At 46.8% G+C, this 21,759-nt stretch overlaps 1 protein-coding gene across 1 annotated transcript in view; it reads right to left on the bottom strand.

Annotated features, from left to right (window-relative positions):
- The window catches only part of LOC137434292 (trafficking kinesin-binding protein 1), a 1,208,017-nt gene that overhangs the window by 1,167,469 nt on the left and 18,789 nt on the right, over positions 1-21,759 (bottom strand). The gene's annotated exons all lie outside the window — the stretch shown is intronic.

Below are 21,759 nucleotides of genomic sequence, written 5' to 3'. Positions count from 1 at the left end.
TCACAAAAATTATTGCAGGCAATCTCATCATCTTGGCTTAATTCCTGGACAGTTTGAATTTTATAGGGATAAAAGTTTAAATCCTTATATAATATGCGGCGTAGTGACGTGTGAGAAATTCTTAAGGCTGATGCATGCTTTCGGCTGGAGCGATGTGGTCTTCTCAAAACTGACTCCCTTACACGCTCAATATTTTGTGCCGTTCTTACTGATTTGGGTCCTCCGGGCGGTTTCTCTTTTAAAGTTGAACCGGTCCTCTCAAACTACTGAACCCATAACTTGATAGCACGAACAGAGGGCACATTTCCATGACATTGTACATTGAAATTGAGTTTGAATTGACGTTGTGCAGCAGTTCCACTATCATTATTCTTGTAAAAAGCTTTGATAGCGAAAGCGCGTTCTTCACCCGACCAGTTCCACATGGTCACTCAAGTGTTTTGCCTGCAAAAGATAAAACGAAATCAGTAAAAAATGAAAATAATAAAAATGCATGTTATGTACTTCAATAGCATGAATGAATTTATTTTGAAATACAATTTTTTATTTCTTTCACACGAATTTCAAAAATGACCATATTTCTGGCTCACCCTGAATATATATGTGGAGTATATATATATAGTATATATATATATATATATATATATATATATATATATATATATATATATATATATATATATATATATATATATATATATATATATATATTATATATATATATGTATATATACATACATATATGTATGTATGTATATATATATATATTAATGTCTTTCAATTTCAAATATAGGTGGGCATGAATGAATGGTAAGTTAATGAAGAATAGGTAAAAATGGATAGTGTATGTATGTTAATTAAGTCAATAAAAATAATTGGGACAAAAATAAAAACAACAAATCAGTCATCATTGAGCATCATCATCAAATCAGTCATCATCTAGCACTGAGCCAGTGCTAGATGGGCCAGGGACATATTGGGCAAAATGTCGACCGATTTGTTGGCTCAACACCAGTTATCTGCAAGGCAGGAAAGCAACCTGCGCATGCAACGAGGATTTGCCTCACGCCCTGAGGTTGTTGCGCTCTGTGAACGGCATGCTCAGAACCACATTACAATCACTGTAAAATGGCCGCACAACCACCGTCAGTCGAGTCAGAGCCGGTTATTAGATGGTCGGGCAGAAAGCCATTTCAACACGACAGCTGTTTCATGTCAACACAGCTGTTACACTTCAGTTCGAAACTGCGATTGTCCATTGCATGCTGGTACTAATTGCTTAAAGTAATAATTAAGGGATGCTAACCATTTCCAACTTTTGTTCATGCACTATTTCAACTTTTAATTACACATTAATATGTGCTTGATTGGAGCCAAACATATGTGTTTGCTTAATAATGTAGTCTACCAACTTGGGACAAAGAACACGCCAGACACTTTCCTCCTGCGTAACCGTGATGCACAAGTTCCTGTCGTTTAGCTGCGTCATTATTTGCGAAAAGTGAAATGTTTTTCCATGATATTTGCAGAGAAAATGTAGTTTGAGTTGAGCCATCACAGAGAAAATGTAGTTTAAGTTTAGCCATCACAGAGAAAATGTAGTTTAAGTTGAGCCATCACAGAGAAAATGTTGTTTAAGGTGAGCCATCACAGAGAAAATGTTGTTTAAGTTGAGCCACCACAGAGAAAATGTAGTTTAAGTTGAGCCATCACAGAGAAAATGTAGTTTCAGTTGAGCCATCACAGAGAAAATGTAGTTTGAGTTGAGCCATCACAGAGAAAATGTAGTTTAAGTTGAGCCATCACAGAGAAAATGTTGTTTAAGTTGAGCCATCACAGTATGGACAACAACGCATCTCGTGCTCCAAATGCCCTATAACGGTGCTGTGGCATTTCAGGTGAGACTTGCAAACATTGACGTGGTGGAATGCCAGGGTCATAACAGATTGTCATGTGTAAATGGAATGATATGTAGGAGCACCTGGATTTACTCCTCCAACACATGGATTTGGATTTTTAAAATGTCTCAACACAATGGGGGTAACGAGGGTAGAAAAGATCATCATTTTGGATTGGGGATGATCTGAGATGGTGGTGAACAGCTCTTTTGAAGACCTGGAGGGAAGAATGAGGTTGAAGAGAATGTGGAAGTTGATTCCACAGGAGAGAAAAAGAGGAATGAATGAGCGGAGGTGAATGATCCTGGATTTAGGCAGTCCCAGAAGGGGGTTAATGGTGGACCATGTGAACGCTGCAGAGAAACCTGGGGAGTGGCGGGAGGGACAAAACATGGAAAGAGCAGAGGGTACAGGACCCATAGAGGAGGCGGTAGAAGACAGACACCACCGACCTGTTTGTGATGGTGAAGTTATAGGCCCACAGACTCAGCTCCATCACGGGAGATTCCAATAAAATTGAAACCCTTGGTTTCCACAGCGTCAAGCTGAGCAAGGTGTGAGGCAGGGGAGCAAGCCCAGAGGGGTGAGCAGTACTCCATGAAGTTGCAGATGAAGGCCTTGTAGGTGGATAGGAGTTCAGGTGTGCCAATAAAGAACTTTGGATGACGGAGGATGCCCAGTCGGCAGCTGGCTTTGGATGCCAACTGGATTGTTCAGAAAGTAGATAGGAGGGTTTGCCGGATGGGCGTTTCAGAGAGAGATGGTGAGCGTGAGATTTGTCAGGATTGAAAGACATATTCCAAGTGTTTGACCAGCTTGTGATTTTGTCAAGGTCTGAAGAGAGGGAAGAGGCTGCAGCCTGTCTATCTGAAGGATGAGGGATGTTGTGGCAGAGGGTGATGTCATCAGCAAATAGATAAAGGGGATTTTCTAGCATCAGAGAGATCATTGATGAAGACCAGTAATAGGGCTGGGCCCTGAACCCTGCCTTGGGATACTCCAGTCTTGACAGGGAGAGGAGATGAGAGGATTCCGTTGAGTGCCACACGCTGGCGATACGCACGTGTCGCATGTTGAGTAAGGGAAGTCAGTAATCCATGTATGGAGTTTGCCTTGGATGCCATAGACAGAGTTTGGAGAGTATGGAAGGATACCAGACTGTCGCAAGCATATCCAGAGAGACGGCCTGATCTCATGTCTGACATTGAGAGCTTCCATCCATTGTTGGTTGAGTAGAAGCAGCAGCATGCTCAAGGTAGAGTGACCTGGTCTGAAACCAAATTGATGATCTGAGATGAGGTTGTTGGAGAAAAGGAAGGATTCATATCACCTGCGATGATGGATTCCATGACTTTACTGATGATTGGAAGTAAACTGTTGGGTCTGTAGTTAAGGGGGTAAGTTTTTGCACCTTTTATGCAATGCAGTGATGTTAGCAGATTTCCAAGCAGATGGAAGATGATGTAGGGAAAATGTTGGGGTGAATGGGGCAGAGAGAGGATGTGCAAGAGCAGCAGAGGTTTTGGTGTCTTCATCACAGCTTCATCTTCTGCTTTTTGGTTCACGAGTTATCAAACAGAGTGACCACTATATTCGTCATGGGTGTGTGTCTGTGTGTCTGTCTGTCTGCCTGTCCGCAGCATAACTACCCGATGATATCATCCGATCTTGATTAAAGTTGGGTGGGAGGTTGATATCATGATCTAATTGTGTCCTGCCGAGAGTGGGCGTATTGCGCCCATTGTGGGCGGAGCCACGCCCGAAAAAGATGTCTTGTTAGGGGGTAATCGCTTTCAAGCTACATCTTCTCCGAGAAAGTTGGTGGAATCTGATAGGGGTTTCGGTATTTGGTTAGGCCAATGTCATGTGTCTAGCCCCACGGAGCTCGATTTTTCATTTTCGCCCCAAGGTCAAGGTCACAAGGTCACAAAATTTAGAAAAGTCGATTTTTGATGGTTTTATTACATTGTTCGCTTCCTGATAGGGTGAAATGTCGTACATGATCTTATATTATCACATACATCATGAAATACAAGTTTTCCAACAAATTTCAGAATCCTCGACCTTTGACCTTTGAAGGTCACAAAGGTCAAAGTTTCAAAGTTGTCGGAATCGAACCGAATTTTCGGCATTGTGTAGCTAACTAACCTCATAACTGATTATACATTATTTTCTATGTCATTTCAAGGTCAGTAACCTTCGTTTTGACATTTCAAGGTCACAAAGGTCAAAGTTTCAGTCGGAATCTAACCGAATTTTCGGTATTGTGTAGCTAACTAACCTCATAACTGATTATACATTATTTTCTATCTCATTTCAAGGTCAGTAACCTTCGTTTTGACATTTCCGGGCCTGGAATGTCCGGGCCTGTTTCGGTCATAGTCCGTCCTTTGTCATTGAATACCACTCGCTCGTGAATCATCGTCGTCTCCTGACTTTTTCTTCTTCTTCTTCTTGTGAAAAATAGATTGGGGGATACCCGATCAATCGGATTTCCCATTGCAGATTTACCTCGGAGCCTCGTGGTAATAAATGAAACACTCCAATAAAGGTAATAATAAGGCTGGAGAAACATTAGAGGTATGCACACTCACCTCTGGGTCACCCAGTCTGGGTTTGAATGTCGACCTAACTATAAACTGCCATCCTGGTGTTTCCGCATAGAGGTCGAAGCATCAATGTTTGCGCCATACCTCGGATAGACATTATGCCAGAGGACCGTCTGCTAGCACTGGTCATTGGTTCATCGCCTTCATATTCCAGGATGACATGAAACTGGGATACTCAAAGTGTTAACCACTGAATAATGTATTACCTACACTTCGATCACCTGCTTTAGGTTTTTCTATTGCAACATTAAACTGCAAGAACCATGGTCACAGTTGAATATTTTATCATCTTATTTCTGAACGTTTCCCCTCCATTTTGGATTTTTTTTGTCAGCTGGCTCAAGCACGTGTAGTATTTGGGGAAAGAAGGTTTAACACATCGATATGCTCTTCTTTTTTCACTTTCATCCATCCTTACATTAAACATCCTCCCTGGTGATCCATTAGAAGTTCTTACGTCATTGGGTGTCACGGTTTATAAAAGTATGAGCATATTGCATAAATCCATTAGTCTTCTTCACAAAAAGTTTTATAGCTGGACAAAGTTAGTCGAAATTCTTTCCCGTCTGCTGCCAATATCAGGGAAAAGTTTGTCGAACATCAAGCTCCTCTCATAGGATGAGGCACAGGTACGCCAACAACCTAAAGATGAAATGTTACAGCACGAGCCATACGAGCATATCTTCCCAAGAAAGGAAAAGTTATACTCAGTGTTAAAAAGGCCTACTACTACGACTACTATGACTACCACTACTACTACGATTACTCGGACTGCTACGAGTATGATTACTATCACTACTACTACTACTACTACTACTACTACTACTACTACTACGACTACTATGACTACCACTACTACTACGATTACTCGGACTGCTACGAGTATGATTACTATCACTACTACTACTACTACTACTACTACTACTACTACTACTACGCCACGCCACGCCATTTTGCTGCTCCTCGAGCCGTGCTATTTTAGACATTTCCTTCTCATCCTCTTCCGTTTTCGTTTGTATTTTTGGTCTATTTGGGTTATTTGAACCGAGTTGGTTCATTTTGTTAGTTTACTTTGACGTCCCGTTTGAGTTATTAGCCCTTTGTGTTCGGGCCTAGCCGCGGCGTGCGGCCGCACCCGTGTGGGACTAGATTTGCCGCGCCCGATTTGTGGCGTATCACAAACTGACTTCCTTGTTTTGCTTAATGACCCTTGACTCTCTGTGCTAAATTTGCATAGTTTTGGCGATTAAGCCGATAAGTTATTTGCTCAACGCGCGTTTGATTATCCTTTTGAGTTAATCTTTAGCATACCGGTACGGTCGTGCTAAAATAAGCAAAAGCTCACGAACGAGCTCATTTTTTTTTTTTTTTCCATTTTTATTTAACGGGAAATATACCGTTAATAGTAATCATGCCTCTGGATGGTACGTGGGCAAGAATGGCCGCTACTACCTCTGGTGCAGGTGGGAACCGCCCTGCCCACCCGTTTAAGACGTTAACAAGGAAGCACGGGGTGAAATGCGAGTTGGGACAAATCACCCAAATAGAGGCCTATGTGAATGCACTCGCTAGTGTGGTTGATCCAGCAACGATAGTTGCAGCCTCGAAAATGTATGGACAAGCTGTGTTCTTTCTTAACTCAGAGGCTGCAGCAAACAAAGCCATTGAGAAAGGGATTAGTGTGGGAGGACTCTTTGTACAAGTCGAGCCACTCTCAAGTCTTGGTACAAGGATAATTATATCTAATATACCTCCTTACGTGCCTGACAATGTCGTGGTGCCTTTCCTGGAACGACTGGGAGTGTTGAGATCACCCATCAAGCCTGTGTCTTTGGGCTGTCATGAGCCCTCCCCACAACATGTCTGGTCTTTTAAAAGACAAGTATCCATTGAATTGGGAAAGGAGGCTGAATGTGAGGGGTCGTTTGTTATTCCTTTTGACGGAAAGAATTACGGGGTGTTTTATATGACAAACGAACCCCGTTGTTTTGTATGCAAAGCGAAGGATCACAGGAGAGCAGACTGCCCCACTATCATTAAAGAGGTTGCAGCTCCTCAACGTCCAGATCAGCCTCGAGAGGATCCCAGCGTCACTGAAGGTAACCTAAGAGAGGCGGTTGCTCCTTTGTGCTCGAGGGCAGTGGACCCTCAAGAAAGTTATATACCAGCTTCTCATCCCAACTCTTCCGCTGCCATAAATCAATGGCAGGCAGTGGGAGCAGGGAAGGCAAAGAGAGCACAGAAGAGGAAATCAGAACCCGCAGAGGATGGGACCACGGAACACCCTGGTACAATTGAGGATGACACGGGAAGTAATGTGTCAAAGGGATTTGTAAAGCCTAGTATTCTGAAGGAGAAAAGAGTGGTAACCCAATCTGAAGAAATGGAAGAAGAAGAAGAAGAGGAAACTATTCATCAAACGACGGGATATGGAGAGTCTTCTCTCTCAGATCCACCCAAAGACAGTTTGAAGAATGAACAGGAAGGGAGACCGTCAGGTAATAAACCCAGCACGGTAAAGACAAACAACCTAGAGGTATCTGACTTGACAGGGCCAAACGATACTGTGATGTTGGCTCCTGAGAAAATGCATCCAATAATAACAACTGCAACGAAGCTTCAAAATAAACTAGGGATTGAAACATCTACAAGAGCAGTTCTGAACCGAAGGATTAACACCGAAGTTTCAAAGGATTCTGAAGTAGCATTCATTGGTGGGACAGACAGAGAGAGGGAACCAGACACACAAGCATCAATAAAGTTGCTGGCACTGACCGACATCTCAGGTGATGTCACTTCACTAACTGTTGGCGCAGAAAGGGGAATAGTTGAGCACATCTCTATTTTACCACCCCAAAAGGTTGGATCTCCTATACCAACTGAGGAGGAGGCATCCATTCCCACAGGTGTAGCAACGTCCGCCGCATCAGAGCCAAAGGAGCGTTCCTCTGCGCCAGAAGATTATGCCAAGTCAGCCTTGAGAGACGACATGGCAGAAGACTTGACACATTGTACAAGTACACCAAAGGAGAAGGATCTTGAACCTCCAGACAGTGATGATGAGGAAAGTATTGGTGATGGGGAAGACTATCAAGGGGCACTGACTGGTTTAGAGACAGACCTACCTGCAGGACGCCATTCCTGCATTCCCAGCCAGGAGATACTCGAGTTCCTGGAACAAAGCTTGCATAGCAGGAAGAAAGTGGAAAATGCGCTGAAACGGTGGAAAGATTATGACTTGCTCGTGCATTCCTTGTATGCACTAAGGAGAGAGGGACATAAAACAAGGACTTCAGGCTCGGCCGAACAAGCCCGAGTCAGGAAGTTTCTAGCAAAGTTGTTGAGTTACGGGCCTGAATATAAATTCGTTTAGGAGGATGAATTTCACAGAAACAAAACTCTCAATACAATAATGACATCAAACTTACGAATAGGATCATTGAATGTCAATGGCTGTAAGGATGCATTCCGTGTGCACCAGGTATTGTCGTTCTGTGTGAAGGAAAAACTTGAAGTAACCTTTTTGCAGGAAACCCACACGACCCCAGAGGCTGCATCCCGATGGGAAAACCAATGGGAAGGCTTGGCCTTTTTCAGTCACCTAACGGACACATCTTGTGGAGTGGCTACCCTCTTTTCACCAAAGAGGAAACCTGAAATACTTGTCGTAAAGGAAGCCAGTGTGGGGCGGTTGCTATATACAAAAGCAAAGTTTGAAGAATTTGTTGTCAATTTCGTCAACATTTATGCACCTTGTGTAGGAGTTGCAAGGGGGATTTTCTTCAACCATTTGCAGAGATTCATGCTCACCTTGCCTGGTGAAGAGTGTGTAATTCTTGGAGGAGACTTTAATTGCACTCTAAACCCCTCCCTTGATCGAATAGGTCAGGAGCCGCATAATCCCTCTGTAAGAATATTACAACAAACCATAACACTGTTAAACTTGAGGGATACTTGGCACATACAACACCCCACAGACAGAACATTCACGTATACGAGTATCAGAGGTGGTCATATATCACAATCCCGGCTCGATATAATTTACGTGTCTCACCGTTGGTGTAAGATTGTCAGTGACTCCGGCATAAAAGTTGCCCATTTCACAGATCACAACTTGGCCTGGATTAAGTTTTCCCTGGCGGAAACATGGCGAGGCCCTGGCTTGTGGCACCTGAACAATGCTTTAAGTCAGGATGAAGCCTTTTTGTCAATCTTTTTGAATTTTTGGCAAGCCTGGAGGAATAAAAAAGGAGATTTTTGCTCACTTGGATTCTGGTGGGATGTAGGCAAGGTACGATTGAAATTGCTGTCAGGAATACTCGTATGGATCGAGCAAAACACTTGGGTTAGGGATCAAAAGACTGGAAGAGGAAGTGCTGCACCTTGAGAAGCACCTGGCCACACTTACCCCTACTGAACTGCAGGCATACCAAGAAAAAAAGAGCACCCTTAAAGCATGTAGTCGTGTGAAGGCACGAGGGGCGTATGTGCGCTCTCGTTTGCAGTTTATTTCTGAGGATGAATATGTTCTGAATTATCTCAAAGGGGTGGAAAAACGCAAAGGTCAATTCAGGACTATAGCGAGTGTTCTCGCAGAAGATGGTCTCTTGCTCAATGGCTCTGAGGGTGTTCAAAAACGAATTAGAGCCTTTTACGCTCAGCTGTATTCGGGTAAGAGCACAGATGCAGGTGCAGGTGGCACTTTGTGGAGTAGTCTTCCTGAAGCCTCTGTAGAAGACCGGGAGCAGCTGGAGACTCCATTATCTCTGGAAGAATTGAAAACCGCCCTGCACAGCCTATCAAGAGATAAATCCCCTGGCATGGATGGCTTATCATGTGAATTCTATACAAAAGTATGGGACTTGGTTGGACCTGATTACCTAAGCGTAGCTCAGGAAGCATGTGATACAGGTATAATGCCCCTTTCTTGGCGTCAAGCGATGCTGGTCTTGATTCCCAAAGAGGGTGACTTGAGAGACTTGAAGAATTACCACCCTGTGTCTCTGCTGTGTGTGGATTATAAGGTGATGGCTAAAATGTTGTCACTCCGTCTCGGACCAGTCCTGACAAAATTAGTCAGCCCGGACCAATCTTATGCCATTCCAGGCAGGACAATACATGACAACATATCCCTTGTCAGAGACCTGATACAGTATGCGGACATGACTCGGACTCGAGTCGGATTTCTTTCCTTGGATCAGGAGAAAGCCTTTGACCAGATGAACCATGAGTATCTGTTTGAAACCTTGCTAACATTTGGGTTGGGGAGGAGATTTGTAGGCATGATTCAGACGTTGTACATGTCGGCAGAATGCCTAGTCAAAGTCGACGGTTTCTTGCTCGCGCCCTTTCCATTTGAGAGAGGAATAAGACAAGGATGTCCACTGTCCGGCCAATTATATTCCCTGTGTATCGAACCCTTCCTTTGTTTGATGAGAAGAAGGCTAACTGGCATTGTGGTGCCACACAACAGGGTCAACCTCAAACTTTCTGCATATGCAGATGATGTTCTCGTGTTTGCCAGTAATGCAAGGGATATGCAAATAGTTTATGATTGTCAGCAGGTCTATTCAGCAGCATCGTCTGCTACAATCAATTGGAGGAAAAGCTCGGGGCTTCTAATTGGACAAATGCAGGTAAAGGAGTTACCAACACTTTTTCAGAAATTGACCTGGAGTCGCAATGAGCTCAAATATTTGGGGGTGCACTTATCCACTTCCCATGGGTCCTCACCACTCATTAACTGGAACACTTTAGGGGACAAGATCGAAGCAAAGTTGAGAGACTGGAGTGGACTACTAAAAGTCCTGTCTCTGAGGGGGAAAACACTCCTTATTAAACAGTTTATAATTCCGAAGTTAGTATTCAGGCTCTCTTGCATAAGCACTCCAGAGGAGTTTCTGGTTAAGATGCAGAGGAAGCTACTGGACTATTTTTGGAATGGTAAACACTGGTTTCCCTGGGCATTCTGAGCTTGCCTTTTTCAGAAGGTGGACAGTCTTTTCCCTGCCTTCGAAGCCACTACCACGCATCCAGGCTGAAGACCATACAACGTTACCTACATGTGAACCCTGCACCGCAATGGTGCTCACTGGCATCATACTTCTTCAGCAAAGTGCTCAATCTTGGGTACAAAAGGAATCTTTTCATCATTACATCTCGGAGCCTGTCTAGTGCTACATTGCCTCTTTTTTATCAAGAAATGCTGAAGGCTTGGAATGTAGTCGACGTACAAAGAACAGTTCCTTATCCAGGCAAGGACCTGTTAGAAGAACCGCTCATTCTCAACCCTCTTCTACAGGGCCCAACTCTGGCTTCCTGTTCAGTAAGAAGGAGCCTCTTAGCTGGTAGCATATCCACAGTGGGAGACCTTCTGAACAATGGTAAGAGAACGCTTTTACCCAAGGAACTCGCAGCGAAAATGGGCCTGAGGACAATCAGGATCCCCTCCAGGATACTTGAAGAGGTCAAAAGCTCCTTGCCTCCCGATTGTCTGCAATATCTAGAGAATCCCAAAGAGGGTGATGGATCTGGACAGATGTCCATCGGTAACTCCATGGATTTTAAAATCCGACCACGATGTTGCGAGCTCTCTCAGCCAATACCTGCAAACAATATGAGTAAGACCCCTGGCACAGTGGAAATGTCGTTCTGTGGGCTATCGAGGAAAAATATATACCTGCTAGTGATCCACTCGCTCCATTATATAGCTCTTGCAACCCGACTGGATACTCCCTGGCGTGAGATTCTTCCACTTCCTTCGACTGTTCATCCACGTTGGGATTCACTCTATCGCTACCCAACGCCAAGAATGATGGCAGACTTAAGTTGGAGGTTGCTACATGGTGCACTGAGCTCTGGATCTATGATGCGGCACTTCACTAACTTCTCAGAGGATTGCTGCTTTTGTGGTGAAAGGGAAACTATATTTCACATATACCTTCAATGCCACCGTCTTGAACCAGTGTTCTTACTGATGAAAAATCTTCTCTTGCGCTTCTGGCTTCACTTCTCTCCAACACTTTTTATCATCGGGCACCCGGTAAAGAAACTAAGCAAGTCACGAGATGTACTTGTTAACTTTATTTTAGCCTGTGGGAAAATGGCAATATATAAAACCAGGAAGGCAAAAATTGAGAAAGATGTGGTGGAACACAGTTCTGTATGTCTGAAGGGCTTAATACGCTCACGCATTATTTCGGAGTACAAGGCAGCAGAATATAGTAACACTGTTCAAAAGTTTAAGGAAACCTGGACTATTAATGATGCACTTTGTACGGTCTCCCCACAAGATACTTTGCTCTTATTTGTATAAATGTGTTATTTGGCGTTCTTTTTTTGGTGTTCTTTGGCGTTCTTTTTTTGGTGTTCTTTGGCGTTCTTTTACCTTCCCCTTAGCTGTCTTGGTACTGCTTTCTCTTCAAAATGCTCTACCTTGTCTGCTGTAGTTCAAACCATGGACTTGCAGAGATGAGGAATTGAGCGACATTAAACTGGGAACATATGTTTGCTGAGCTTGCATGAGCTCTGAACGCATTGTTACAGACACGACTTTGATGTTAAAGTGGGCCGAGCGGAATGGCCGTCGTGTCCGCACAAATTACCCGACTATACTCGACGTTGACGAGTCGCGCTATGCTGGCTCAATAAGAAAAAGAAGACACCCGGCTGGGTTATAATGACACAATACGACACCAAGGGTTCAGTTCTCAAGACCTCCGGAGGAGATTATATTCGTACGGAAAGGTCAGATTACAGGGGCTAGAGTTATAATCACAGAAAGACAGGCACTTAGACACACTCTTATATTAACCCCGGACAGACGACAGACAAACGGGACAAGGCTGACTCACACGGGGGTTGATGAAAAGGACAGCGGGTATCGATGGCTCAAGGTGCACTCTTGGCTCAAAGCAGGGTCCAGTACGGTCCGGTCCAAAGATGCGGAAGGTTGCACAGCGCTCGAGGTGGTAACGTTCTTTCACAGGCGGGTTCTCTTCCTCTCAGCGGTCGTAGGCAACGTTCTTTCTCCAGCTAGGGGCGCATCTGACTCAGCGCTCGCAGGTGGCTTTTCTTCTCCAAGCTGGGTGCGCATCTCACGTCACATCCGGCGCGGGGCCGCGTATATCCGGCGGGGAGTGACACGCCCTCGGCTCGTTAGCTCCGCCTCGTGGAATCGGCACGTTGCTTCTCATTGGGTGCGTGCGGGGGGTTTACCAGGCTCCGCCCTTGACGAGGAGCTGACAAGGAGCCCCTTCGTGGTAACCCCATGGAGCGCATGGTCTATGGCGCTAATCGAGCCGGTGTGAGGACGCATCCTCCCCCGCTCCGCCGCCATCTCCTCTGTTGTTGTTGTAATTGTTGTTGTAGTTGTTGTTATTGTTGTTGTTTGGGGAAGAAGATGGGAGGAGGTATGGGAAAGGTCCTAAACTCACTACTGATGCCATATAATCACATTCTGGTGCAACGAAGAGTCATAATTAATGGAGACGAGGCCTTAACTGACATAGAATAAGAATAACTAGGAAGATGTCCGAAAGTTGTCTACGTGTGGTGCGGTGGACCTGGGCACGACATTTAATGGGGGAAGAAGGGGAAGGTCGGCTCTACTGATTGTTATTTACATGCAATGGGACTAGGGAATGGGGGATCGGGGAAAGTTGGGGAGTATTGGAGAAAATAGGGGAATATTTACAAGCGGATATGGAGGCCAAATTCCATATTCGCAACATTGCACCCTTCTCTACCCTCGGGGCGTCCCGACCCGATAAATTTTTACCTACTTTAGTGTGGCACGCAATGTAGTTCCCTCTACTATTAACTCTACCCTGAGTGCGACAGTTTTACAGATATTCACAAATGAGTAAATATGTCCCCCTGCGACGTTGCACCCTTCTCCTCACAGAAACACACCCACAGGATAACCGAATCCGGAAAGAATTCGCAAACTAAACATACAGCCGGTAGGGAGCATTATTTACAAGACTACGCTGCTATTTACACTACGATCCAGGACCTGTTTTTGGAGGGACACATGCAGATGTTATGCATAGAGAGAGAGCGCGCTTGCCAACATCGATACACCAACCCACGAGTGCTCTGTGGCCGACGGCCTTTAATAACGTGCAGAGCACCCTTCCCGAGCATCAACAGCACCACCCCACCACCAATCGGTGCAGTCACCATTGTTCATTGGAATAAAAATAAATTCGACAACCCCTAACCCTGCAGGTGTCTCTTGCTCTTCTTGTGGTGCACTTGGTGGTGTTAACTATTAGTGGTTCACCTGTATGGCATAGGTGCCACGTTGATCCATAGGTCCATCCCCGGGTGGTGCTTGGCCGCAAACGAACTGCGGTCCATTGTGGGTGGCCACAAACATTGCGGTCCATATGGTGTATCGATCCCGGCAGCAAACAGCGAAAGTGCAGGCCCACAACTGCGCAGCCAGCACCTCTCTCTCCTCTCTCTCTACCCCAAAGCCAGATCCTCGGAGGTGGGAGACAAAAGAAGAAACAAGTGAGTAAGGTGGTAAGGGCGCAAAAGTGCACGCAATGTAAGGTGATGCACACTGGGGGCACATGGGAACCAGGTGAGACAGGTACGTTCCTATCGTACGCCCCCCCCCCCCCACCAGGTAACCTACATGGCCCCTCCCTTACCCCTTACTGTATCCACACAACACAACACTACCCATAAACATCTACTTTACAAATCAACAAACATCCCTACTGTCTTCCCCGTTCCTCCCATATACCAAATTCGTCTTCTCTCCCTCCTAACCAATCAAATTTGCCATTTTCAACTCTCATCAAAATTTGCCATCTCCAACTCAACATCAAAATTTGCCATCACCAATTCATCATCAGTCCCTCCTAGGGAGGGAGAGATGGAATCACCCCAATGTCTCATCCACGTCGTGATGCGTCTCACAAATCCAACAGCAATTCTCATTTCTGCAACACAAACAAAGAAAACACAGGTGTGGAGTCATCATCATCCCCACAGGTAAGTGGCTGCGTATGGTGCGACAGGTTCATCAATCCTAACTATCTCCTAAATGACTTTAACAACTTTACACTACCCGGGGTCTTTCTCCGGCCAAACCATTGGCCCTCTTACACTATGGGTTCTAAAAACCAATTCCCATTGGCCAAACTGTGGTGCTCTTCAATTTGGGGTCTCACTCCCCCGATTCATCTCCCGGTGCCCTCGTACAATTTCTGGGCTGCGACGTGTACCTCTCCCAGTGGGTCTACCCACCTGCACACCTCCACCACTGCAGTTGCCTCCGAGCTTACCTGCTCCTTACCCTAACCTAACTACCAGGGGAAGGCCCTCTGGCACTCTCCCCACTCGGTGCCCTCTCTGGCACTGGGCTACCCGGGTCCATCCTCCGGATCCTCGGGCCCCATCCACAACTCTACCGGCTCCCAGAGCCCACCTGCGGCCTCACCTGGCCGACATCCTCACAGTGGTGGAGTGCCCAACCAACTACACACACTAACAGGCTACACGCCCAGCCATTTCCACAACACTAATGCACCCATCCACAACACCATTCTGCAACCGCACCACAAATGCCAATATCCATCCACAATTTACCTGTACCCTCTACCTAACACTTACACTACCCGCCCCGGGTATCCGTGATGGGGGTCCACTCTTCCCCCATTCACACCTTCGCACCATGCACACCACTCCGTACCACTTACTCCAACTCTCTCCACACACCTGTACTTGCACACCTGTGCTCTCACACCTGGTGCCACCTGCACCCTTCTCTCCCCAAGCGCATTTGCGCTGATCCACACACTCACTACTCACACACTGCTCCACACACCTGTCCAGTTGCACACCTGTGCAATCACACCTGTTCAATTCTCACACAGCATCATCTCATCTAACTACTCCCCTCTGAAACTTGCGCTTCCCAGTCGTCCCTTTAAACTATTGCGCTCCCACGTCATTATCATCCACACTAATCTACCTGCGTCCCCACTACAGGTATCAGTCACTAACTAAACTTAACGTTACCTACTGTCATCTTCGCTAGATCCCTATCAATATCCTAACCCACCCGGGCTAGTTTTCACTGCCATACACCCCATAAACTATTGCTCCTTTGCCCCCCACATGGGAAGGATGGTGGATTTGCCATCCCACCACATCGGGGGCCTCTCACTACCAATTTTGCACATCAAATTTCAACAAATCAAAAATTTGCCAATCATCTGCCAATCACTGTACCATTACCAATCATCACTCTGCCAATCCTTTGCCAATCATCAAATTTCGCCTTTTTCTAATTTCGGGGCCAAAACACTAACCTCATCACCCAGTCTACTCACTACTGCCTCTCGGTGCGCCAATTCCTGTCCAAAGCCCGGCTTCGTAAAGCCAAGCAATGGATGCTGGTTGTTTTGTGCCTGCGGCTGGATGCGTCCGGCATTCGGGGCAGGGACGGGGGCTTACCCGGGCCGAGATCCCACGCATCACCTCGGCGTGGAGCCATCCAATGTCCCGATCTCAACCTGCCGGCACGTCTCAACAAAACGTGGTCGCCATGACGACCCTTCCTATCCAGCCGCCCGCTCCGCCTAGTGGAGCACGGACGCGGCCGTTCAAAGCGAGGCCCGGCACGCACCGAGGGCCCGATTCGGCTATAAGTCGTTCTAAACTCTACCCCGTCTAACATCGATGCTTCACCTGGACGCTTACATCCCGCAGCCCGTTCCTTGCTCACACATCCAGCCGTGCCCATTCTCCTCGTACCTTTCCTTACACACCCAGGTACCCTCATTCCACTCACAGCCTTGGTCACACACCTGACCACCGAACACTGTGGCACACATTCGTCACTCGCACACCTCACCAATACACCTCTTCGCGCCCCTTCCTCGGTCACCTCCTCTGTGACAATCACAGGTGTGCCCTCATTCGCACACCCAACCATGTGCCTCACCACCAACTCCAGCGTGCATTCCCACTCACGCTCTACCATTCCAGGTGTGCATCCTTCCATCCCAGGTGTACATCCTCGCTCACCTGTCACAACCAACTCACTCTCCTTGTCACTCTCACTACTCTCACCTCCATTCTTGACAACGCACTCACCCTTACTCTTGACAGCACACTCTTTCCCCATGCACCTGTCCGTCACACACCTTTCTCGCGCACACTCTCCCGTTACACCCTCTGTAACACTCACCACAGGTGGACACTCTTCCTTACTTCTGACAGCGCACTCTTTCCTCATGCACCTGTCCGTCACACACCTTTCTCGCGCACACTCCTGCGCACACTCTCCCGTCACACCCTCTGTAACACTCACCACACCGCGCTTCCACGTGCTCCCTCGCACACGCGCTACGACCGACTCACTCTCGCCAGCACACTCACTCCCTGGCACGCACTTTTTCCTCACACACCCCAGAGTCGGACTTTCTCGCACACCTCCTCTTTCGCACACCAGACCTGTCGCACACTTCACCAACGGCCTCTCACGAACACCCGGGTCTATCTCGACCCCCAAGCTTATTAAATCCCCTGGCGCATCATACGCACGACCATATTGGTCACCACTTACACCGGGTCCTCTTCCTCTTCGCTTCTCCTCCATCACCTGCGAATCCCTCATCCGGTTAATGAGCACATCATCACGATCCAAACACAGACTTTGGACCAATTCTTTTATCTCCTCTTTTATCTCTTTCTTATCCCCTCTCCGTCGCTTCTTAATTTCGCTCATCCCTTCTTCCACTTCTTCTAATTTGTGCTTCACCTCTTTTATTCCCCGGTACGTCTCCTCAAGCTCATCCTCTAAGGCTACCTTGACCGTTTCCAGGTGTGTCCTCACCTGCCGGTCCTTCGTCTCCATTACCTCTATCACCTCGTCCAACCTCGTTGTCAGTCCCTCACGTACCATCTGACATTCCCTCTTTGTCGCTATCAAGTCGTTTTTAATTTCTTTTTGTGTCGCCTTTAAACCTCCTAATACCGCAGTGTTCCTTTGAACCTGCTCCACTAACTCCGTTTGTCCCACCGTCAGCTGCTCCACCTCTTGCGTCAGGTCCTCTATGCCCCCTTGTAACTTTACAGTCCCCTTTCTCACCTCCTTTTCCATGTGCTCCTCACAGTGCCTCACCTCCTCGCGCACTCCTCCGACCTCCTCACTCACTCCTCTTCTGATCTCCTCTCCCATCACTTGCATCTCCTGCCCAGATGCCACCCTCATCTGCTCCATTTCCTCCCTGTGAGCATCCAGTTTGGTTTCTACCCCCATTCTGACCCCCTCTATCTGCTGCTCCATTTGTTTAACTTCCCTTTCCGCTTGGTCCCTCATGTCCCTCAATTTGCCTTCCATACTGTTTTTCATTTCTTCATTATTCTTGTCCATAAGGGCCTTCATTTGTATAAAAAAAAGGTTCAAATCCACCAGGGGCGCTGCCACGGTCGCGGGCGCGGTGACCAGCGAGGCGCCATTTTGCGCTCCCGCAATGTCGGGCACAACGACGCTATTTTGTGCGTCTGCTACCCTCGCTGCTTCGCTCTCCTCCTGTCCCTCATGTCCCTCAATTTGGTCCTGGACCGACCCTGCTTCACTCTCCCCTACCGGACCCCAGCCGTCTTGATCCGCCATAGCGCGACTTTCAAAATTCGAGTTTCGTAACACCAATCCAAATTTTGCTGTTATAATTTCGTCGAGCGCAGTAACCGCGGGACCGCGCTCCGGATCGATTTGGTCGAGCGCCGTACGCGCTCCGGCTCGATTTTCCCTCCCAAAATTTGGGCCTAACTAATTTAGTCCCGGGTCCGAATCTCACTCCTCGACACCAATTGTTACAGACACGACTTTGATGTTAAAGTGGGCCGAGCGGAATGGCCGTCGTGTCCGCACAAATTACCCGACTATACTCGACGTTGACGAGTCGCGCTATGCTGGCTCAATAAGAAAAAGAAGACACCCGGCTGGGTTATAATGACACAATACGACACCAAGGGTTCAGTTCTCAAGACCTCCGGAGGAGATTATATTCGTACGGAAAGGTCAGATTACAGGGGCTAGAGTTATAATCACAGAAAGACAGGCACTTAGACACACTCTTATATTAACCCCGGACAGACGACAGACAAACGGGACAAGGCTGACTCACACGGGGGTTGATGAAAAGGACAGCGGGTATCGATGGCTCAAGGTGCACTCTTGGCTCAAAGCAGGGTCCAGTACGGTCCGGTCCAAAGATGCGGAAGGTTGCACAGCGCTCGAGGTGGTAACGTTCTTTCACAGGCGGGTTCTCTTCCTCTCAGCGGTCGTAGGCAACGTTCTTTCTCCAGCTAGGGGCGCATCTGACTCAGCGCTCGCAGGTGGCTTTTCTTCTCCAAGCTGGGTGCGCATCTCACGTCACATCCGGCGCGGGGCCGCGTATATCCGGCGGGGAGTGACACGCCCTCGGCTCGTTAGCTCCGCCTCGTGGAATCGGCACGTTGCTTCTCATTGGGTGCGTGCGGGGGGTTTACCAGGCTCCGCCCTTGACGAGGAGCTGACAAGGAGCCCCTTCGTGGTAACCCCGTGGAGCGCATGGTCTATGGCGCTAATCGAGCCGGTGTGAGGACGCATCCTCCCCCGCTCCGCCGCCATCTCCTCTGTTGTTGTTGTAATTGTTGTTGTAGTTGTTGTTATTGTTGTTGTTTGGGGAAGAAGATGGGAGGAGGTATGGGAAAGGTCCTAAACTCACTACTGATGCCATATAATCACATTCTGGTGCAACGAAGAGTCATAATTAATGGAGACGAGGCCTTAACTGACATAGAATAAGAATAACTAGGAAGATGTCCGAAAGTTGTCTACGTGTGGTGCGGTGGACCTGGGCACGACATTTAATGGGGGAAGAAGGGGAAGGTCGGCTCTACTGATTGTTATTTACATGCAATGGGACTAGGGAATGGGGGATCGGGGAAAGTTGGGGAGTATTGGAGAAAATAGGGGAATATTTACAAGCGGATATGGAGGCCAAATTCCATATTCGCAACAATATGTTTGCTGAGCTTGCATGAGCTCTGAACGCAAATCTCTGTAACCTTTCCAACAAAAGCACTACTACTACTATGACTACCACTACGATTACTATGAGTACTATGACTATGATTACAATGACTAACTACTACTACTATAATTACTATGACTACCACTACAATGACTACTATTACGACTAATATGACTACTACTACGACGACTGCAACCACCACTATGACAACTATGACTCCTAGTCATACTACGATGACTACTATTACTACGACTACGACTATGACAACTATGACTCCTACTCCTACTATGACTATGATGACAAATATTACTACTACTACTATGACTATTACTATGGCTAGTACAACTACTATGGCTACTACTACTACGATGACTATGGCTATTAGTATTACTACGCTATTACTACTACTACTATGACTATTACTATGGCTAGTACAACTACTATGGCTACTACTACTACTATGACTATGGCTATTAGTATTATTACGGCTACAACAACTACGACGACTACGACTACGATTACTTGAATAGCCCCAGGTATTCGCATATTTTGTGGTGGGCCGGCGAACGTTTTGGCTCAAATCTTTCACGAACCGGACGGGCAGACTTAACAATGTTCGACTGAGGATGATTTGGGTAGGAATTGGTCAGGTGTTCAGGATGCCGGTGATAACTTGCCTACTCTTCGTTAAAGACGCCATGGGATCTTTCGCATGCACAAACGACCAGTGCCGGCAGGTGGGTCCTCTGCCTTAACGTCCTTCCGAAGGACATCGCCCCCATTGATTCCTCGCCGGGCATCTTAAACACCTGGGTGGGTGTTTATAGGTGCGTCGAGATTCTAACCCCGGCTAGACAGCTCAGAGGAGTGTGCGCATACCTCCAGGTGCATAGGTGCGCATAGCTACAGGTGCATATAGGTGCGCATAGCTCCAGGTGCATATAGGTGCGCATAGCTCCAGGTGCATAGGTGCGCATAGCTCCAGGTGCATATTATAGGTGCGCATAGCTCCAGGTGCATAGGTGCGCATACCTGCAGGTGCATAGGTGCGCATACCTCCAGGTGCATAGGTGCGCATAGCTCCAGGCAACCCTACCAATAAGAAGGCCGAACGTTTGTTTATTTGGAGCAGCAGACAAAAGCTTGGCGGGTTTTTTGATTTGATAACAGTTTATAAACATATCCCTGAAGAACGGCGGGAATGTCTCCGACAGAAAGATATCAGACAGTCTCTGGGAAACGTCAGACAGTTAGTTACTCCTGACCAAATATAGATTACTCCATTAAAGTCTTATGTCGCCTTCGTGATTACTCTAGTATCCTGGCTCACAGATGTAAGAAGAAAAGAGTTGGAAAACAAGATAACCTCATCAAGTAACTCACAGTCGCGATTCACCTCAGCAATTGTGCCTCACAGTCGCGATGCACCTCAGCAATTCTTCCTGACTGTCGTAATTCACCTCAGCAATTATTGTTCCTCACATTCGCAATTCACCTCAGCAATTGTTCCTCACATTTGCGATGCACCTCAGCAATTGTTCCTCACAGTCGCAATTCACCTCAGCAATTGTTCCTCACATTTGCGATTCACCTCAGCAATTGTTCCTCACAGTCGCAAGTCACCCTCACTGTCGTAATTCACCTCAGCAATTATTGTTCCTCACATTCGCAATTCACCTCAGCAATTGTTCCTCACTGTGGCGATGCAGCTCAGCAATTCTTCCTCACTGTCGTAATTCACCTCAGCAATTATTGTTCCTCACAGTCGCAATTCACCTCAGCAATTGTTCCTCACTGTCGCGATACACCTCAGCAATTCTTCCTCACTGTCGTAATTCACCTCAGCAATTATTGTTCCTCACATTCGCAATTCACCTCAGCAATTGTTCCTCACTGTCGCGATACACCTCAGCAATTCTTCCTCACTGTCGTAATTCACCTCAGCAATTGTTCCTCACTGTCGCGATACACCTCAGCAATTGTTCCTCACTGTCGCGATACACCTCAGCAATTGTTCCTCACTGTCGCGATACACCTCAGCAATTGTTCCTCACTGTCGCGATACACCTCAGCAATTCTTCCTCACTGTCGTAATTCACCTCAGCAATTATTGTTCCTCACATTCGCAATTCACCTCAGCAATTGTTCCTCACTGTCGCGATACACCTCAGCAATTCTTCCTCACTGTCGTAATTCACCTCAGCA

Source organism: Myxine glutinosa, chromosome 10 (assembly GCF_964187855.1).
Source record: "Myxine glutinosa chromosome 10, kmMyxGlut1.1, whole genome shotgun sequence".
NCBI classification, from domain to species: Eukaryota; Metazoa; Chordata; class Myxini; order Myxiniformes; family Myxinidae; genus Myxine; species Myxine glutinosa.
This window is presented reverse-complemented; position numbering and strand designations above follow the sequence as displayed.